The sequence below is a fragment of the Megalops cyprinoides genome, chromosome 18 (assembly GCF_013368585.1).
Source record: "Megalops cyprinoides isolate fMegCyp1 chromosome 18, fMegCyp1.pri, whole genome shotgun sequence".
Lineage (NCBI taxonomy): Eukaryota > Metazoa > Chordata > Actinopteri > Elopiformes > Megalopidae > Megalops > Megalops cyprinoides.
Window position 1 is genome coordinate 3567185 of NC_050600.1, and position 18027 is coordinate 3585211.

The following is an 18027-nucleotide window of genomic DNA, read 5'->3' on the forward strand; positions in this document are numbered from 1 at the left end:
CCCCCGTGGCAAACTGGTCAGGCAAGTAGCTCAACATACTTCTAACACTTGGAGACGGCATGCTGAGGTGAGGGGGGATCAGGGCACTCAGAGCTGGGTGGGATCGCCGGGTGCGTGGGGGGGGGAGGAATGTGGCCACCCGCCAGCGGCAGGCGGCCCTCAGGCAGGCCGTCGGTGGCAGCTCTGGGGGGAGGTGAAGGCCCCTGGGGCGTGGCACGGGTGTGCGCGTCACAGGAAAGGAGAACCGGATGCCAAACCGGTGCAACCTGAACTCCCCCAGGCTCACGCTGCTGCCGTAACCTCCGTCCCCATGACGTTACGTCACCCCACCCCCGAATCAATCACTGCCACCCTCCTGTCCGTGACGCTGTGGTGTAGCGAACAGAGACCTGAGAAAAGTGACTGGCCCAAGGCCATTCCTTCCTGCTGCGCTTTAGGTATGGTTACCTTTAGTACATTTTTTACACAATACTGACTCGTCTTTTGAATTTAAACTCTCTGCTGGACACACCAGACGGTTTTCTTTTCTTGGTGTATCTGTTTGTATGTTTTTACAAATAATAAACATCAAATCGTTTGAACTTGTGTTGCATCTGGAGTTTGACTGGGGGAAAAAAAAGGTAAAAGCAAACTAACTCATGACAGAAAATGAGACTACCCCCTGAAATCCACTGTACGTGCTAAATGTCTGCATAACACTGACACTGGCAAATAGAGGCTTTCTTAGTTTGTAAAAGAGCAAAGATCCAAGTCTGAAACCTGTTCATTGGAAAAGTCCAAAAAGGGAAAGTACAGATGTGTGAACCACTTTTTGTCTGTTTCCGTAACTCTGGTCATTAGAATAGTCCATCCTTGGTGCTGCAGGGGTTTTTTTTTCTCGTAAGTTAAACAGAAGCGCCCGGGTGCACTGTTCCGTCAGCACCCTGTCGTCTTTATTCGTTTGTATTAAGTTCAGCTTTGCAGGGCAAATATTACCACAGATGCACTGGAATAAATGAGCAGGAGTGTGGTTTAACAATGTGCAAGCGTGTCCTTGTACTGATCAAGACACAGCTTAAAGTGCTTTTGATGTGGTCTGATGCCCTTGGTGGTGCACTTGCATTGAGGTGATCTGTCACCTGGCTCCTCTTTTCAGTAGCCAGAATTTTACACACAGGTTACTCTGCCCACAGGTTACTCAGACGCAGAGGTTACGGTGAGGCCACTCCCAGATGCGGGTTTCCGTTCAGTCTGTTATTGGGTTGGATATTGAACCGAGGCTAAAGACCGCACTGCACATCATTACTCAAGGTGTGGGGAGGGCTCATTTATCAAGATAAATACTTAATGCTTTTTTTTTACTACACAAACAGGGACTGCGTAGGCATGTTAGCACGGTTTGTCTCTTACGTCACACAGGTGCGTGCTTCTCTCTGCTGTGAGTGGGTGATTTGGGAGGAGATCAGGAGCTGGGATATGCCTCTCCACTTTAGACTCCGGGTGTGCAGCATGAGGGGTCAAAACCCGCCTAATTAGTGCTAGCTTTAAAATGACGTGAACCAACGTGTGGAAGTATCTCCTCCTCTCTCATTGCGGGGAGTTGAGGTCTGGCCTTTCTCCATGTCGTCATCCAGTTCCTTCTTCCGAGGGCGGCCAATCTCGCCTCGTTCCTCTCCATCTGTCCTATGCATTCCTACAGGGGAAAGGGTCAGGTGTTCTGCACTGCACAACACATATCTACAGCATTACTCACTCGGTTGGCCAAAGGACTCTGAACTATTTCTCACATCAGGTGTGTTCAAATATCCTATCTCTAATATGAAATTAGAGTTCAGTTTCCTTGCAGTTGTTTCAAAAATTTTTCAAACCGTAAAACTTCTATTACATGCTGTATCTCCAGCAAACCCCAATCCCTTTTAGTGGCTGTGGATTATGTTGCATTTTAGTGAATATATGCTGGCCTCTAATAGAAACCAAGTATCCCCTCTCATTCAACTGTCTCATATTAATTGTAATATTAATTAGCAGCAGTCTATACAAAACATATTGGTAGCGTTTATTAATCTTTTAATGTTATGGTTATTATTTTATTATTAGCTTATTTAAAAGTGAAAAAGCCACCACCCTCTGTGAAGCAATCGTTTTACTTTCTCAGAATCCCTCCATACATTGTTGCGAAAGAGCAACGGACAAGCTGTTTGCTCAAGGAAAGAGCAAAAAAGGCTTTAAAGCCCCACCTTATGTCTATTATATCAAAGATGTGGTTCTCACACTCTCTCCCTCTTTCCTTCAATCGGACGTCTCTATGCTAATTTTATATATATATATATATATATATATATATATATATATGAGAGACTTCTTCTTGTCTTCCGTGAGGCACTCCCATTCCTTGAGCAACGTGCTTCACCTGAAGTGACTCACTCAGCACTATGTCCAGGTATGTGAAAAGCTAAAGTTATAAGTGGGAGCTATATAAATTGGGCTGGACACAGGAGCTAAAACGTTATCATGTCATGGACAGTGGACCCGTCTGTGATAAAGACATGTAGGTAAGACATGTAACCCTGACCTTTAACAGCGTGACTCTGTCCAGCCAGTCTCTGGCCTGCATGCCTTCAGCACCACCAGGTGACTCCGGTGCCACGGAGTTGGCCTTCCTCAGCTGCTGTAGCGCGATGGCCAAAGCTGCAACCTAGGGAGGAAAGGCCAGAGGTTTGTCACTGTATCTGTGGAAATGTTAGGGACTGGTACAATGACACCATCAACCGCTTGCTCGAAAATGCATAGCTAAAAATATGGATTACATGGAAATTAATGGAAACTAACTCATACAACTGATATCATTTCAGTATTTCATGAAGTTATTCAGATTTTTGAAATCTGAATCTTGAACTATATTCATCAATACCGTATTTTAATATTGCAGTCCTTTTGAAAAATACATAAATACATACTAGGAATGCTTTGAGTGGTTGGCTAGCCAAACCTTGCAAAAGTACAGATAGCAGAGCAGTTGGCAAAATTAGCACAGGTGTAGCTAAAGTATGGCTGCGTTTCACAAAGAATAGTGAAAACTCAGTCAACTGCACACTACTGCGGTGGTAGTACAGAACCAGCGCATAATCTGCGGCTGAGGCGTGGCGGATGACACGAAGCATCAGCTGTAAAAGCAAAGGTGATCACCAACGGCACACGGGGATGCAAATTATGCCGCAGTGTTTGCGGAGAGTTTAGCAGAGTCTCCAAAGAGCGCTTATTTGGTTATTTTAATGAGCTTTAATCAAAGCATTTTTCCATTTTGAGTTGTTAGGTGTGATTTTTACCACTGCAGACTGTAGTGGACCATAGAATACCCAATACCAGATATATTTTGTACATGTAGCTATGCAACAAATCCTCCTGAAATGGGAAAAATTAAAATGGTAACTGCCACCATTCAAAAATTGTGACGTACCATTGTTATCAAGATATACAGCAATTAATGCTGAAATTCACTATTTGTTGCGCTTCAAATTATTAAAAAAGCAAGAAATTTAAACCTTTTTTATAGTGTTGGGTTTTAAAATTTAGTAACTTCAACATAACAGTAACTGTGATTATGTATTGCCATTGTTACACACCTGTAATTACAGAACATTACAAAGTGTACAGGTTACAGAAACTACAGAAAGTAGCCCACTTGCCCACCCGAGATAAATATATGTGTGTAAATGTTTGACTATGCTATAGAGACAACAGGCCCCAGCAAAACCGGGTAGGCTGTTTTCTGAAGTTGACAGCCACATGATGTTTTTCCAGAGAATGCTGACCCGTGGCAGAGTGTTTCTTTCTGTTTCACCCTGGGATTAGAGATTCTCTGCCCCACCAACAGCCACTGCTGACACAAGAGGACACAGACAGGGAGGTTTCAACATACTCCAGAACAGCCTCTGGCTCTCAGCTTCAGAAAACCAGTCGATCCAGTTTGCCTGTGGCTTATTGTACTATTGTACTGTTGTACCCTAATCAAGCATTTGCACACAATGAAAAGGTCAGATTTTCTGAGGTGGTGGAATACCAGAAAACCTCACCTTTCCCTTTCTAAGAATGAATAGCAGGTGTAAGTAACAATGGATTTCACTGGAAATCTCCCCATGATTCTCACATAAACCCTTCCATGACAATTATAGCAGTATGAGATGATAAAGATTAATTTTCACCCAGGGGAATAGCATTCATTTATGACACAGACATACTGATTAATTACCCACTTAGAATGGATGTTATGGTTAGTTCTAAGAATGAAAGACCTCCACCTCATTGGATATGTAGTTTGGTTGGGGACATCCCTTACACATCGCAGTGTGTATTGTCATAGAGACACTCTAATGTAGCTGTCACTGAACTCAACACTGACTGAAATGGGGACAGGTCTGACAAGGTATAAGTATGTAAGATATGTAAGAGAAACCCATGTCCCAGTTTATTCATTTGCCTTTGGGCAGGATTATGACTTTCAAATAAAATGTACCATCATTCCATTGATGGCATTTCACCTCAGGATAACCTAATTATGAGCATATGGCTAAGAATAGCTGATGAAGAAAAAGACTACGCGCAACATTATCTGGATGTTACCGTTTTTCGGGGAAAGGGAAAAAATATGAAACATAATCTCAGTATATATTTATTATGTCACTGTCAAAACAGTGTCAGATTCTTTTTCAAAGCAGAGCAGATCAGGTTAAGGTGAAACACAAGGATGATGTCAACCGCAGGACCTCAGAATGGCTATTTTTTTCCCCAGCTCTCAGCCAATGAGATGACATGCCTAGTGTGTCCGTCGTTGTGTGAGACCCCACCCCAGCAGACACAGAGGGATGTTATCATAGGCAGAGCTGGGGTGACGCCTGTCCAGAACTGCCAGGGGGGAGGAGACAACACAACGGCTATGGCCTCACCTGATTGGCTGAGTGTGGGTCATCACGCCATAGGTCATGGCGACAGTCCACTCTGGGCCCTGCCTCCTGGCCACCCTGTGCAGAGATACACACTGTGACACCCTGAATCACCACACAGCACCGTCGTTATGTTACATTTCATTACCATCATTTAGCAGACGGTCTTACCCAGGGAAACCAACATAGGTTACAATTTCTCTATGTTATCCATTTATACAGCTGGGTATTTACAGAGGCAGTTGTGGGTTAAGAACCTTGCCCAAGGGTACAACAACAGTGCCCCTGGTGGGGAATCGAACCAGCAGCCTTGTGGTTACGAGCCCTGCTCCTTACCACTATGCTACACTGCTGCCACTGCTGAATACAAGCATTAAATCTATACTGTCCTCATAAGACAAACGTCATAACGACCTCGTGTAGTGAAACAGTGTGGTAAAGGAATGTGGAAGTGGAGCCCGCCTCCCTGTTGGGAGAGGTCAGAGCTCTGCACTTTCCCCAGGATGTGTTCATATGTCAGACACTGTAAAAGCACAAAGATGTTCTTCACAGGACGGTGAAGGCCAGGGAAGGAGCAGAGCACAGAGAATGATTAGTGAAGGGCAGTGTGCGTGTGTGTGTGTGTGCGTGCGTGTGGGGGGCAGGAGGGTCCCCCCGTCAGCAGGATGCACACGTGTGTGCAATCAGAGCTGCCAGCGGCACGGTTCAGTGAAAGGTTCGGGGGCCTCGGCGCTGCGTCCGAGACAAGGGAGAGCTGTGTTCCCCTCCTCTCCGCCTGTCGCAACTCTCCTCCTAACGACTCCCTTACCTGAGACCGCCATCCGCTCTGCTCCTGTGGGAGGTCTTGCGCCCTGAAAGAGACAGTTTATTTCAGCGCTTTCATGCTAAGAGCTAGAGAGGGTCTCTGTAAAGGACTTTAGGGGGCTACTGTCTGGATGGGGCAGGAGTTGCATTACATCGCATTACATCACGTTAATGATGCTCTTATCCAGAGCAACTTAAGTACTTGACAGTTTTATCCATTTATACAGCTGGATATTTATATTTACGGAGGTGACTGTGGGTTAAGTAGCTTGCCCAAGGGTACAACAGCAGTGTCCGAGTGGAGAATCAAACCAGCAACCTTTTGCTTATGAGCCCTGCTCCTTACCACTGCACCACACTGCTGCCCCTGCTGAGTTGTGTGGGGGTGGGGTGAGGCGAGTGTTTTCGGTGTGTTTTTCGGTGTGTTTTCCGCATGTAGATGCACTATGACTCACCCTGAGCGATACTCCACAGGCCTGAAAGACTCATCCATCCACATGTGCTTCAGCTTTGGCTGAAAGAGTCAGAAATCACTCGTTACAGTACCTGTTTTCAGAAATCCCCATCATGACTCACGCTCAGTTAAAAAAGCATGATAAACCTTGATCCAGCTGCTGGCCCGACGGCCAGCGTCTAACAGGGAGGGCGCTAGCTTGCTGCATCATGACTTAGTTTCATTTCCATTTTCCGTGATCATGTGGTTTCTGTCTGAACACCAGAACATATATATAGTAGCACCAGAGAGTCAGGAGGGAGGTGGGGGGGGAAGAAGGACAGACGGAGAGAGAGAGAGACAGAAGGAAAGAGAGAGAGAGGGAGAGAGAGAGAGAAAGAGAGGGAGAGAGAGAGAGACAGAGAGAGAGATACAGAGAGGAGAGAGAAAGAGAGAGAGAGAGAGAGAGAGAGAGAGAGAGAGAGAGAGAGAGAGAGAGGGAGAGGGAGAGAGAGAGAGGGAGTGGGATAGAGAGAGAGAAAGAGAGAGAGAGAGAAGGAGAGGGAGAGGGAGAGAAGAGAGAGAGAGAGAGAGAGAGAGAGAGAGAGATAAAGAGGGAGAGAGAGAGAGAGGGGGGGGGGAACAGAAGGCAGCTGTGGGAGAGTCTGGCCTCATTTATTGAATACAGTGGCTCTCCTCTTCTCCCTGGTCCCCTGGAAGGAAATGTAAAAATGTTTAATGCACCAGGGGAGGTGTGCTCCCTCTCTGCAGAGACTGCGAGAAATGGGCCACTGCCAAACGGCAGGAGAAACGGCACCGGAGCGCACACCTCCCCCGCAAGCTCCGGCAACACATCCTTCACTTTTTATTTTATTTTCAGCGGTAAAATCACTCTGAGAGTAATTAGGAGCCCTCCGGCAGGGACCCGGAGGAGCATAACTCAAAGCAGAGCAGCTGACGTTTGCGGGAGCGCGGGAGTTGCTCAATGGTGACAGCGCAGCCTCATGGAAGTGTTGTATAACCGAATGTTACACAACCAGGGCCAAAATCCAGTGGATGGATAATTTGCTGCGTGTATGTGGGAACCAAATGAAAAGAAATATGACGGCCATTTTTTTTTCCCGTATGCTGACGTTCCTTACCCTTTCACCCATTTCACAGACTGGCCTTTTGCAGAATTATCACCACTCATAGTTCCTGTCTTTAGTGACTATGACTCCCCCACCGCCCTCCTTTTTACTGTTCGTGAAAGACTGTCTTTCTGGTCTCACAGAATCCTGACCATTTCTTCCTGGTCAGCGTATCCTACCGACCTGCAGTTATGTTTCTCTGGGGACCTCAGCAGTGAAAGCAGTGCATCATGGTCCGTGAACACCATGCCAAAGAAAATATTTTCTAGGGGGAATTAGAATTAACGTGACGGGTTTAACTAATACATAAATGATGGCCGCAGATAAAAGAATAAAAAAAAGAGAAGAGAGAAAAGAGAAAAGAGAAAAGCACCCAGTGGTACATATTGTGTCCAGAATGCCTTTGTTCACTGGCCTTTTGCTTTGCCTAAGATAAGATGAAAAATGGTCTATTGTCTGCTGTAACTTTGCTTTACATGCCCCACCTGACTCATTATCTGCAGATTCTGGCAGCAGACAGTATTAATGATATCACCAAATGAAAAACAACATAGATACTTATTATTATTAGTTATTTGTTTTTAGAAATAACACAAATAGGGATATAAAGGCCCTCCCTTTCACCACAGGGATGACTAATGTAGTCACACTGGATCGTCTCATGGTAGATACAGGGCATACTTATTTTAAGGGCCACCATTCTCTACTTTGAAAAAGTAGAGAAGTTTCTGCCTTGTGTGTATTGTATACCTGGACGTTTCAGTAAGTAAACATACACAGAGCTCTATTGGCATTTAGCAGACACTCTGATCCAGAGCAACTTACACAGGTTTCAATTTTTACATGTTATACATTTATACAGCTGGATATTTACTGAGGCAGTTCTGGGATATGTACCTTGCCCAAGGATAAAGCAGACCCAGCAGGGAATCAAACCAGCAACTTTTTGGTTACAAGCCCTGCTACTTACATGTGAGACACACAGTCTTGCACTTTGAGCCATGGACGCTCCAGGCTCTCCTCGTGTCTCAATGATATTTTACACGGCTGTCTCAGCAGGATATGAAATCCAAACTTTCTCTGGCTCGGTTTGAGGTGGAGCAGACACCCTCCATGTAAACACCCACTCAGCACTCAAAAAAGCAGCTCAACTAGCAGGTTTTTTCAATCAAGCGTTTCAGAGCATGTCAGCGATACGCAACCTGACGTCTGGTGATGTCATCTTTTTGTGTCCTCATCTATCTCACTGCAAAAGGCACCTTATTGCCATCAACAGCCTTTGGGGTTACAGGGAGATTGTTACCTCGTCCCCGGCCTCTCCCTGAGTGACAGGTAGTGGCTGTACTGAGACAGTGGTGGCACCCCCTAGAGGGTCCTGACTGCACTGCAGCTGTATGTGGGAACTCATCTCCTCCGCGCCTTCCTCCCTGCCCTCCTCCTCCTCCCTTGCTGACTCTCTGCCGCTCCCTCCCGCATGCATGTCCAGGGCCCTCCTAAAACACAAACAGATGTCGTCTCAGCAAATCATCCAAAGCCCTGCTTATCCTCCGCAGTAAATGAAACATTTATAAAGGCAGCTTTCGCTGTGTTCTTGGCTCCCATGGATAAAACACGGCGCTTCCAGAAGGACTGGAACCGATTAGGAGCTACCAAACAAACCAGCGGGCAGCTGAGGTGAAGGGGGCGTAACCCAGAGCAGGAGAGGCCAGCCCTGTCTCCTGTTTAGGCCGGGCGGGTGAGATTACCCCGGCCCTGCAGGGGGGCGGGGGCCAGCCCCTGCATCCTGCCCCGCGGGAGTCCCAGAGCGCCACAGCTTCTGCACCAGCAGGGCCTTCTGGGATAGCAGCTGCTCCCGTTCCGACTCCAGGGCTCCCAAACGGGCAGAGAGGACGCTCCTCTCGCTCTCCATCAGGGCTACCCGCTCCTCCGAGGATGCCAGCCGCCGCCTCAGAGCGGACATCTCCTGCTGCATGCCATCGCTGAGCTGCGGGCGATAGCAAAAGGAAGGTCTCACTTGTTAGCACTGAGCTGGGGTGAAAGCCAAGGGAGGGTTCTGCATCCAGTAACGGAGCCGAGGGAGAGGGCAAAAGAGAGGGTTTCACATGCTGTCACTGAGCTGGGGCCCAGAGCTAAAGGAGGGTTTCACATACTGTCACTGAGCTGGGGCCCAGAGCAAAAGGAGGGTTTCACACACTTTCACTGAGCCGGGGCCCAGAGCAAAAGGAGGGTTTCACACACTTTCACTGAGCCGGGGCCCAGAGCAAAAGAGAGGGTTTCACATGCTGTCACTGAGCTGGGGCCCAGAGCTAAAGGAGGGTTTCACACACTGTCACTGAGCCGGGGCCCAGAGCAAAAGGAGGGTTTCACACACTGTCACTGAGCCGGGGCCCAGAGCAAAAGGAGGGTTTCACACACTGTCACTGAGCCGGGGCCCAGAGCAAAAGGAGGGTTTCACATACTGTCACTGAACCGGGGCCCAGAGCAAAAGGAGGGTTTCACACACTGTCACTGAGCTGGGGCCCAGAGCTAAAGGAGGGTTTCACACACTGTCACTGAGCTGGGGCCCAGAGCAAAAGGAGGGTTTCATTGTTCATGTTATCATTCTGATGAGGTGAGAGCCAATTGCACAGGACAATATGATAGTGAGCTGGACAATTGGCATCAAAATCAAAACATGATCACATTGTAGTTGTTAATATTCATGTTATAAATGTGAATATTCTTTTGCAAAGCTCTTAAAAATGTCTTTTTTGCTAAGCTTCCATCTAAGCTGGGAGTTAGGCTTGTAAGCGTGGGACCCAGGTGAGCCACAGGTGGAAAAACTCTCAGCATTTCTGTGTGAGTCCCCCCTCTTCCCTGTGCTCTAACAGGGGGGAATTTGGGTGGCCCACTACCAGGCCTGATGGAGAACAGTCACACGCAGAAACAGCTCCCAGATTTCTCTCCAAGGCAGGGATGGGTGTTTTCATTTCCCTTCTCACCTTTCTGAACCATTGAGTCATTCAATATCCTGCCAGTGTCCTTTTTAAAATAAAGAGGAAAAAACCCTCTTGCTTGCAGGCTGCAGGCAAATGAGAACATGCATTGTTCCTGCTGACAGTATTGTGTCATCTTCATAAAGATGGAAGGCGTTTTTGGGAGAAAATCTCCCTGATCAAACAGGAACAAAACACATTATATAACAGAGGAAATGTATCCACATGGTATTTTTATGCTTAAAATGTATTAAAAAAACACTAAACTTTAGTGTGACTATTATTGCAGGGAGGAGTGTTTGTATTTTTCAGCGCACCTGTCTGCAGCCCGTGAGCTCTGCCCGGGAGGCCAGCGAGTTCTGCCTGAGCTCCTGTTCCCGGCAGCGTGTCTGGAACAGCTCTGCGTGGAGGCCAGACAGCTGGGCCTCCAAGGCCTCCCTGCCCTGCTCCAGCACCCCCAGACGGGCCCACGCATCCTGGACCAGACGCTCAAGGTCTCCCCGCTCCTGCAGACAGAAAGGAGGCCGGCCCTCAGCTGGGCAAGTCTGAGCTTTGTCCTCGTTTTCTCCTGCTACTGTGGTCTCTTTCCAGGTTGCACATGCAGTGTGTGTGTGTGTGTGTGTGTGTGTGTGTGTGTGTGTTTGTGTGTGTGAGAATATCTCAAGGTCCCTGACTTCTGAAACTTCCTTGGTAACCTTGAACGAAGTAAAAAAAAAAAAAACAAAGCTGTTGTGTCTATGGATATAACAGATTGCAAGCCTTGTGATCCCCTTAAAGCAGCAAAAAAGCCCTACATTGAAAACACAGGGGACGTTAAAAACACAGGGCAGGTTAACCTGTACCCTCTGAAGCCGGCTGTTGTCCGTGGCCAGAGCTATGAGCTGAGCAGTGCTCCCCTGGTCTTGCTGTTTCACCTGCTGAACAGCAGACACACAGGTAACACAGGGTCAAGGGTCAGGGAATTCCTCTGTAGCCACACAGGTTTCACATCAATTATAACACAAGCTGTCTGACGTGAGACTGCACGGTGTCCTTCTCTCTGCATGAACACCGTAGGATTCTTTGGGTGTTCTTCTTTGGGGGATTCTTTGGAATCCTTTGGAAACTGGTTTAAATGGGTTCATCTGCATTATGTGTCTTCAATTACGCAACGTGCACGAGGAAGAGGGTGTTTGCCTTTCCCCTGCATACGGCACATGAACCTGTGGTATTCAAATTAAACCGCACGGGTGAAAATAAGGGTGCGTTTCCCTTGCTGTTTAAACAGCGCTCTCTTCCTGTGAAACAGCAGGGTGCCGACGTCACTCCGAGGTGCTTACAGGGGGGGTCGTGTCCAATTTGGGAGAGTGAATGTGCCAACAGCTCCAACCAGGACAGGCACTCTGGTTTACCTTCCAGCGGAGGACTTCCAGCTCAGACTGCAGTTTGCCGATCCTGGCGGAAGCAGAGTCATTCCGTGTGATTAAAGCAAACCCATGGTAAATAACCCTTCACAGTCAGAAACAGGAGAATCAGCTGTTTGACACTGAAACTGGATGTGCGGTCGAAAGATCACCTCATCCCGTCTAGGGTGAGACAATGCTGTTGCACCTTTAATAAATGAACTTTAATCTGAATTGCCTCAGTAAATATGCAGATGTATGACTTTATGTTGTGTAAAAATTTTGATTTAAGTAAGATGCCTGGGATGAGACTGCCAGTATAAATCAGTCGGTTCTAGCACTACCTGTGCAGGCCTGGTACAGGATCTGTCCGTCAAGATTAAACCTGCAAGAATTCAACAATGCACCCGGTTTGCAATTCCTAGCGTATCTGTGGGCAGAGCATGGGTTTGCGGGTTCACTTCCGAACACTGCATCCTGAACACTGCATCTGAGAGCTAACAGCTACAGATGGATCGGGTTAAGTGTCCTTTGATGGATTTCCGCGTCTGGCTCCTTCACGCCACAGACATCAGAATACGCCAAAAGCCTGTGAGCTATCAAAGCTGTGTCACAGACGTGCTGTTACAGCTGTATATAACTGTAGGATTAGGTTTCATGTATATGTGCATGTTTGCAAGCATGTATGCATGTCTGTGTGCTTTGGTTTCTGTCAGATGGCAGACGGTTTTTTTTTTTTCAGTTGGCGTGCAACATCTCCATCCTTAAATACTGTCCCTGAGAAACAGGATAAACATGCAAATAAAGATAAATAGGGTTTTCTGGCACATGGCTGAAACCCTGTTGTTTTCTGGCAGCTCTGTTAAAAGAAAATTAGGATCAAATGTATAAATAAATAATAACGGTAAACACATCCAGGTGTCAGAGCTGACTCAGCTCTGCAGCCTGAGAGCGCAACGGTTTGCAAACCTCTTTTTATTTGACGGTTGCTTCGCTTTGCTTTATTTTTCAGGATGAAAGCAGACGTGGTGACGCTTGCTGCTGCAGTGGGCTGTAAGGAAGTGTCTGCACTGGGACACCATCGTTTGCACCGACCATTTCGCCGAAAGCGTAATTTGACTCTGCCATGTGCAAAGCATTACAGAGCAGGAAGCCTTACCCCACGGTTTTGCATAGGAGATCAAGGTCACTGCTGATAATGACCAGCTCCGAAATTTCTCTGTCAAGCATCTCACCTTTGGTAGAGGTCTCCATACTGTAAGGCAGTAAAGGCAGCTGCTGAGACACCACTGTGATCAGTCCCTCTGATCTCTCTGAGTTTCAGAGCAAACGTCTGCAGAGGAAAGAGTAAAAGTTTCAGCGTAACACTAGAGATCTAAATTCTGCTGGGAAACTGTAAATAAGGGCCTGGCTCTGTGAGGCTCTTGGGCTCAGTATGTCTGGGCAGCAAAGCAGACAGTTCAACCTACCTGTCAAATCAACCTCTATTTGATAGAGTGCACCTCAAACATACATTTGCTATCGAGTGCTTTACAGATACATACATTACAGATACATCTTTTACACTTATTCTGTAACGTATACAGATATGATGCAAGACACAACAATGGGAAATAGGCTGTGATTTCCCTTTTAGAGGAACTTCAGAAGGTCCTCCAAGTGCAGCTGATAACCAGGGAAGGAAACTCCACTATCTTTTGTTACTTTTAGAAAGGAATAAATCTTGAAGTAAATCAGGCGCTGTGTGGGGTACCTGTTGATTGGACTGTTGTGCAGATGCAGAAGCGATAGCTTGGAGGGCGGGCTGCACCTCACTGAAGTGGGGTGGGAAGGACAGTCTTATGTGAGAAAGCCAATGATGGAATTTGGCCGCAGCGTCTCCTGCTGCACAGTGTCCCCATCAGTGCACTGGGGCATTTCTAATTTGCCTGAAGGGAAGACTGTTCCCAGCTGGCTCAGCAACAGCTCTTCCTGCTACAGCCTGCTTTCCACAGGAGGTGTCCAATCCCAGAACTAACCAGGCCTGGCCCCGCTTTAGCTTCTCCATCGGGGGGAGCCAGCCACTGTGTGGTATGGATGCTGGCTATGGCTCAGCTGGATAGTGAGGGAGTAAACCTCGGCTGAGGAGAGTGGGGTGGTCCTCTTACCTTGTGCAGAGGGGCCCAGTCTCCATGCCGCTGGAGCAGCCTGCGGTGCTGGTCCTGCAGGACACTGTGGGCTTTGGCCAGGCTGAGCTCCAGGGACTCCCTCCTCCTCTCTGACTCCAGCAGCTCCTGCACAGAGCCCCTACCGGCTCGGCCAACAGGGAGCCGCAGGGACGGGACATCTCCGCACTGTCCGACCAGACAGGAAGTGCCACGCCCGCCAACGTCCACGCTACAGCTCCTCATACCGCCATCGGACACTGCGTCAAAGGGGAGGGTTGACAGCGAAGGGGTTTGCTCAACGTGACTCATGAAACCACTTCCACTCCGCACACTAACTTCACGTGGCAGAATTGATGGTGTACGATTACCCCAGACTGCAGCTAGAACATGTTAGTCATTAGCGTTTCCAAAAGCCAGCTGGACCCCACTTGGTTTGGTTTTCCAGCATATGATGAGCTTCCCTCTGACTCACTGCCTGCAGTAGGACTATCTATAAGCCCTGCTTATCCTCTCTGGCTGACAGCATCAGTTCTGTGCTTGCTTTGCTCACACTGTGAAATACACCCCCTGCGCTTTGCTTTCAGCCCAAGGTAAAGGGCTAGCTAACATGGTTAAAAAGTGGTAACAATGAAATGCTAAGCTGCAATTACAGGTGGCGTAACCTGTTACACAGAACCAAAGGACAAAGTAACAAAGTTTAACAATGAGGCTGAAACTTGGTGGTGTGAGAGTTAAACACATCTCGCTGCTATCCTCCAAGTCTGGGACTGCTGTCAGCCTTTAGTTCCGTTTAAGATCAACTAAACATGCAGTATTCAAAACTTGTGTTTAACACCTCATGACTGAAAAAGCAACAAGCTTCATGCACAGTATATACAAGAACTGTCACAAGTCTATTAATCATTGCTAGGTCTCAGGGTAACAGGCAGTATTGTTTGGTTGTGTGGTCTGGTACTGAAATATTTGTCTCTCCTTTTGGCTGATAACACTGTTCCTCTTACACGTTTTAGCAACAGTGGGTGAACATCTGCATTCAGACAGTAAAGGCCAAACTGAATGGCCGATGTACAGCAACATACACCGCATGGATACAGTCACATATAAATATGGTATAATTTTTATATGTATACCCTTACTGTAAGCTCTGTGTAAGACTGACATAAGAACCAAGAAGTCTTCACTCACCTGGTCGGCAGCAGTGTGTGTGTTCTGGTGAAAGGTGAGAAGCGTTTGCACGCGTTGAAGCGTTCTCTGTGAGACACGAGAGAACAGTTCCCCGGTTCTCCGTCACAGGAGCACAGAGTTACTGCCTCCTCCTGCCCGGTTGCCTGGGATACACTTAGCCCACTGTAAACGCGTGAGGAGGTGAAGCAACGTCCCGTGCAGGGGGTCAGTTTGAACATTAACCACGTACAGAGGGAGTCTGCTCTTGCCCACTGCGCAGGGCCGGGGGGGGGATGGGGGGGGTCACAGAGGCAGCCATTTTGGATCACAGCAGAGGGACTCCACTGAACTCCAAACAGTATATACCCATGCCCCCTTCCCCTCTGATCCTCAGGCTCACAGAGATGCCTCACTTGAAGGTCAGGAAATTGGCTTCCCCCGCCCCCACACACACACACACACAGCTATCATGTGATCTTTCGTTTTGCCTTGGGACACGTTAAGGGTTTTTTTTTTTCTGCAACTTCCTTATTCTAATTCAGAAGAAAAAGGTATAAAAGTAAAAAAAAAAAAAAAACCTGGGTTTATATAACCTTGCAAACTGCTGAGTCATCACATGCTGTGGGACAGCATGTCACTTCTTAGTTTTGCTGTCAGCTCTCCACATGCTTTGCAGGACAGGGATTCCAGCCTAATCCAGCCCTGTTCTCATCAGTTGAAAGGGATCAGATTGTCAGTGTCAGCACAGGAATGTGAGAGCTTCATTTGCATATTTCTAAATAAGCACCTGAACGGGCATGAACATAAACAACAAATTCCTAAAAAAAACAACAAAAAAAAAAAAAGGCACTGCTTCAATTTAACCCAAATGAAATGGAAAAAAAAACACTTTTAATTTAATTAATTGAAAATGATTTATTTAACAATATATCAAACAGAAACAAGACATACATCAAAGGCATGTGGAAAAAAATCTCCCAGAGAAACCCAGAATATTTTTCTTAAAGAACACCCAAAGATGGCCACAGTGCCGCTTTATCACAGCACAGTGTACACTATGGCAGCACAAATTAAAACAGCAGCACCTCCACCTCCGCTAACCAGCATCCGCGTTTCTGTAAAAGAACCCCTCAACCCCTCGGAATCCTGCCAGCTGGTATGAACATGGCACGGCAGTGCGGGCCCTCTCGCATCTGAGCTCAGAAATTTCACTGCTTCACCGTTTATTAAACTCCCTTTTAAAACGAACTCGACAAACTTTGCCGGCTTTGCGAACGGGAAGCCGTTGTCCAAACGCACGGACAGACACAGCGAGCGAGGAAGGCTTTTAAAGGAAATCAGTCTTGTATTCAGGGAGCCAGTGAGAATTCAGTATCAGCAGGGTCTCCATTCTGTCCACACAACACCCCAGCTCCCCTCTCTCAGCTTCAGGGGCTGCTCTCTCCTCTTGGGCCAGGTCAGTGTGCAACAAGCGGACCACACAGAGGCATGCGCTTCTCTTTATGATCACCCCCCAATAAACCCTCTTATACTCTCTCTCTCTCTCACTCACACACACACACACACACACACGAACACAGATGGCCCCTTCTGTCTGGGTTGGTAAGAAGGGCCTGAATGTTCTTCTTGACTACTCAGACTGCTAACAGCCATGCGGAAAAACACTCACACACGCAGCTGAGGACTTGGGCCGCTGGCCCTGCTTTCTGCATCAGCGTTTGGTGCACACATGGAAACACTCGCACACGCACAGCACACAGCACAGTGCTGTACGTATTAATTAGAGCGTACATCAAACGCCGACTTTTTAAAAGGCCAGGGACCAAGCGAAGGTAAGCAAATGCATTTTATCTTCCTGGAAAGGAAATCCTTTGAGCCCCGTTGGGGGGGAAAGCAAACACTGCCGTGTCTTTGTATCAGAGACGCAGTCAGGGGGAGGGGGTTATCGCTGACATCTGGACATTTGCAGGGTAACCAACGTTAGGCCTTCGCTAATAGAATAGTCAATGGCTTTTCTCCTTTTCCAGCTGTGACTGCAAACTGCAAGTGAAACCTGCTTCTGCATTTCGCCCAACGTTCAGGACATCTGCTGAGAGACCTTCATTACAACAGATAAAGGCAACATAATTTAGACGATCTGCAACATCAAAAGCAGCCGCTAAGCGCGGAAAAAGAAAACTAGCAAGAAAAAAAACAGAGCAGTTTAGCAAGCAGACATATTCTTTCAAGTCTTCCTTTTGTTTCCATACACCATGGCCCCCAAAACAATATTGCAGTAGGTTCAGAATTTCAAACTTTGGAAAAAAAAAAAAAAAAAAAACTAAACATGACGAAATACCCAAAAATAAAATAAAAGTAAGTGGAACAGCTCAGAAAGCACTTTTGGTGAAGTACGAGTTTCAGTTTGACCTAGGCCTGTGCCTCTCTCTCTCCATCTCTGCATCTGGAGCTACTCATCTCAAAGCGACCGCATCACTGCTGTCTGGCTCAAATAAAACGGCCACCTCAAAATCCTCTGATGAGAGATGAGGGGAAATTGCTCCCCAAATCCAAACTGACCTGGGGCAGTTCTGTGCCTGTGGAACCCCGGGGCATGGGTCCGGAGAGTCACCCCTCACCTGGGACACGCAACACTGCGACCCGGCAGAACGTGTTTGGGCTCCGGCAACGCACCGCGGTGCCAGGCCCAGCCGGGATAAACAAGGCCGGCCCACGATCGCTCATGACCAATGGGAGCAGGAGGCGGGACAGCCTGGGAACGCAAGGGGAGGTGTCCCCGGAGGAGGCCCAGGTCGATCTCCCAGGTGCTTCCCTGCGGGAGGAAAAAACCACCACTCAAGCGCAGGTAAATCTGTTAATGGGTAACTCTAAAATCTCATTTCGCTGCAGATCAAATTTCCCCGATAGTGTTTCGGCTTTGTTCACTCCAGCTTCTGCTCTTTTCTCTTCCAGCTCTGCTTTTCTAAACATTTTTATCACTTCTTCTTCCCTTCCTTTCCCTCCGCGTCAGCACAGTATGTGACCAACAACATTCCTCAAATTCAGCAGGGCCCCCAAAGCACACCCCAAACAT

The 18027-nt window shown here is 47.5% G+C and overlaps 1 protein-coding gene across 1 annotated transcript in view; it reads right to left on the bottom strand.

The window, feature by feature from the left end:
• Window positions 1-15917: 15917 nt before the first annotated feature.
• The window catches only part of b4galt1l (DP-Gal:betaGlcNAc beta 1,4- galactosyltransferase, polypeptide 1, like), an 18912-nt gene continuing 16802 nt past the window's right edge, over window positions 15918-18027 (bottom strand). The window contains exon 6 of the mRNA XM_036551067.1: window positions 15918-18027. This exon is cut by the window's right edge and continues 711 nt beyond it. The gene's annotated coding sequence lies outside the window, so the exon portion shown is untranslated.